Genomic DNA, 3,803 nt, shown 5'->3' on the forward strand with positions numbered 1-3,803 from the left:
GACATCATGGGAAAATAAAAAGATATCAGCCAAGACGCCAGAAAAAAACAAAGGGAGACCTCCACATTTCTAGTTCATCCTTGGGAGCAATTTCCAAACACCTGAAGGTACCACGTTCATCTGTACGGACAATAGTATGCAAGTATAAATACCATGGGAATTGTGAAAAACTGAGTTTAAATGTATTTGGCTAAGGTGTATGTAAACTTCCGACTTCAACTGTATATACCATATTCCATACAGGTTATAAAAAAGAGCAGAAGCTCTGAACTCTCCGTTCAGAGCCCAGTCCTACCTACCTACAGGTTATAGAAAATTTGCTCTCTTCATATTTCTCCAGTAGGTTTCCTCAAGGAGAAAGCCCCCCCCCCCCCCCCCCCCACACACACTTCTATGTCCCCAAAAACACTACAGTAAATCCTGCAGTATACAATCAATCAAGTTTATTTTATATAGCCCTTCGTACATCAGCTAATATCTCGAAGTGCTGTACAGAAACCCAGCCTAAAACCCCAAACAGCTAGTAATGCAGGTGTAGAAGCACGGTGGCTAGGAAAAACTCCCTAGAAACGCCAAAACCTAGGAAGAAACCTAGAGAGGAACCAGGCTATGAGGGGTGGCCAGTCCTCTTCTGGCTGTGCCGGGTGGAGATTATAACAGAACTATGCCAAGATGTTCAAAAATGTTCATAAGTGACAAGCATGGTCAAATAATAATCATGAATAATTTTCAGTTGGCTTTGCATAGCCGACCATTAAGAGTTGAAAAACAACAGGTCTGGGACAGGTGGCGGTTCCATATCCGCAGGCAGAACAGTTGAAACTGGAATAGCAGCAAGGCCAGGCGGACTGGGGACAGCAAGGAGTCACCACGCCCGGTAGTCCCGACGTATGGTCCTAGGGCTCAGGTCCTCCGAGAGAAAGAAAGAGAGAAGGAGAAAATTAGAGAGAGCCAAGATTTTCAAAATGTTCATAAATGACAAGCATGGTCAAATAATAATCAGGAATAAATCTCAGTTGGCTTTTCATAGCCGATCATTAAGAGTTGAAAACAGCAGGTCTGGTCTACTACAGTCCATAAAAGCACTACAGTAATTACTATAGTATATACTACTTTTTTTACCACAGTATCAGTCCTCAAAAACACCACAGCAAATACCACAATAAAGTCCGCAAAAACACTATAGTGATTTTTATAGTAATCCTAACATACACTGCTCAAAAAAATAAAGGGAACACTTAAACAACACAATGTAACTCCAAGTCAATCACACTTCTGTGAAATCAAACTGTCCACTTAGGAAGCAACACTGATTGACAATAAATTTCACATGCTGTTGTGCAAATGGAATAGACAACAGGTGGAAATTATAGGCAATTAGCAAGACACCCCCAATAAAGGAGTGGTTCTGCAGGTGGTGACCACAGACCACTTCTCAGTTCCTATGCTTCCTGGCTGATGTTTTGGTCACTTTTGAATGCTGGCGGTGCTTTCACTCTAGTGGTAGCATGAGACGGAGTGTACAACCCACACAAGTGGCTCAGGTAGTGCAGCTCATCCAGGATGGCACATCAATGTGAGCTGTGGCAAGAAGTTTTGCTGTGTCTGTCAGCGTAGTGTCCAGAGCATGGAGGCGCTACCAGGAGACAGGCCAGTACATCAGGAGACGTGGAGGAGGCCGTAGGAGGGCAACAACCCAGCAGCAGGACCGCTAACTCCGCCTTTGTGCAAGGAGGAGCAATGTGCATGTGTCAGCATATGGTCTCACAAGGGGTCTGAGGATCTCATCTCGGTACCTAATGGCAGTCAGGCTACCTCTGGCGAGCACATGGAGGACTGTGCGGCCCCACAAAGAAATGACACCCCACACCATGACTGACCCACCGCCAAACCGGTCATGCTGGAGGATGTTGCAGGCAGCAGAACGTTCTCCACGGCGTCTCCAGACTCTGTCACGTCTGTCACAGGTGCTCATGTGCTCAGTGTGAACCTGCTTTCATCTGTGAAGAGCACAGGGCGCCAGTGGCGAATTTGCCAATCTTTGTGTTCTCTGGCAAATGCCAAACGTCCTGCACGGTGTTGGGCTGTAAGCACAACCCCCATCTGTGGACGTCGGGCCCTCATACCACCCTCATGGAGTCTGTTTCTGACCGTTTGAGCAGACACATGCACATTTGTGGCCTGCTGGAGGTCATTTTGCAGGGCTCTGGCAGTACTCCTCCTGATCCTCCTTGCACAAAGGCGGAGGTAGCGGTCCTGCTGCTGGGTTGTTGCCCTCCTACGGCCTCCTCCACGTCTCCTGATGTACTGGCCTGTCTCCTGGTAGCGCCTCCATGCTCTGGACACTACGCTGACAGACACAGCAAACCTTTTTGCCACAGCTCGCATTGATGTGCCATCCTGGATGAGCTGCACTACCTGAGCCACTTGTGTGGGTTGTAGACTCCATCTTATGCTACCACTAGAGTGAAAGCACCGCCAGCATTCAAAAGTGACCAAAACATCAGCCAGGAAGCATAGGAACTGAGAAGTGGTCTGTGGTCACCACCTGCAGAACCACTCCTTTATTGGGGGTGTCTTGCTAATTGCCTATAATTTTCACCTTTTGTCTATTCCATTTGCACAACAGCATGTGAAATGTATTGTCAATCAGTGTTGCTTCCTAAGTGGACAGTTTGATTTCACAGAAGTGTGATTGACTTGGAGTTACATTGTGTTGTTTAAGTGTTCCCTTTATTTTTTGGAGCAGTGTAGTATATAGTCCACTATAGTATTTTTTCATGTGGGAGTGGGTGGGAAAGTAATAGTGGGTGGTTGGGTTGGGTTGGAACATCTTGTTTATAGAATTCTAATTTCTAAAATGTTCTCATGCATCATAGATTTGATCATTGTGTGAAATTCACACCAATATTGTAATTTATTAACAGGACATGATCGTGGAAATGTGCTAATTCTTTTGATTTTGAATTAGATTTACAAATAAAATGTGTTATAATGTATTAATTTACATTACCGGTCAAAAGTTTTAGAACACCTACTCATTCAAGGGTTTTTCTTTATTTTACTATTTTCTACATTATAGAATAATAGTGAAGACATCAAAACTATGAAATAACACATATGGAATCATGTAGTAACAAAAAAAGTGATTCTTCAAAGTAGCCATTCTTTGCCTTAATGACAGCTTTGCACACACTTGGCATTCTCTCAACCAGCTTCGTGAGGTAGTCACCTGCAATGCATTTCAATTAACTGGTGTGCCTTCTTAAAAGTGAATTTGTGGAATTTCTTTCCTTCTTAATACGTTTGAGCCAATCAGTTGTGTTGTGACAAGGTAGGGGGGTATACAGTAGATAAAAGACCAAGTCCATATTATGGCAAGAAACAATGGTTTTATAGTCTTTAAGACATGAAGGTCAGTCAAAACGGAACATTTAATGAACTTTGAAAGTTTCTTCAAGTGCAGTCATAAAAACTATCGTGCGCAATGATGAAACTGGCTCTCATGAGGACCGCCACAGGAAAGGAAGACCCAAAGTCACCTCTGCTGCAGAGGATAAGTTCATTAGAGTTACCAGCCTCAGAAATTGCAGCCCAAATAAATACTTCACAGAGTTCAAGTAACATACACATCTCAACATCAACTGTTCAGAGGAGACTGCGTGAATCAGGCCTTCATGGTCGAATTGCTGCAAAGAAACCACTACTAAAGGACACCAATAATAAGAAGAGACTTGCTTGGATCAAGAAACACAAGCAATAGACGTTAGACCGGTTGAAATTTGTCCTTTGTTCTGGAGTCC

General features: G+C 43.9%; 1 non-coding gene across 1 annotated transcript; it reads left to right on the top strand.

The window, feature by feature from the left end:
• Nucleotides 1-311: 311 nt before the first annotated feature.
• Nucleotides 312-366, top strand: LOC129854645 (U7 small nuclear RNA). Its single transcript, XR_008759352.1, has one exon. It is a non-coding gene; the product is annotated as a U7 small nuclear RNA (small nuclear RNA).
• Nucleotides 367-3,803: the final 3,437 nt, after the last annotated feature.

Source organism: Salvelinus fontinalis, chromosome 4 (assembly GCF_029448725.1).
Source record: "Salvelinus fontinalis isolate EN_2023a chromosome 4, ASM2944872v1, whole genome shotgun sequence".
NCBI lineage: Eukaryota > Metazoa > Chordata > Actinopteri > Salmoniformes > Salmonidae > Salvelinus > Salvelinus fontinalis.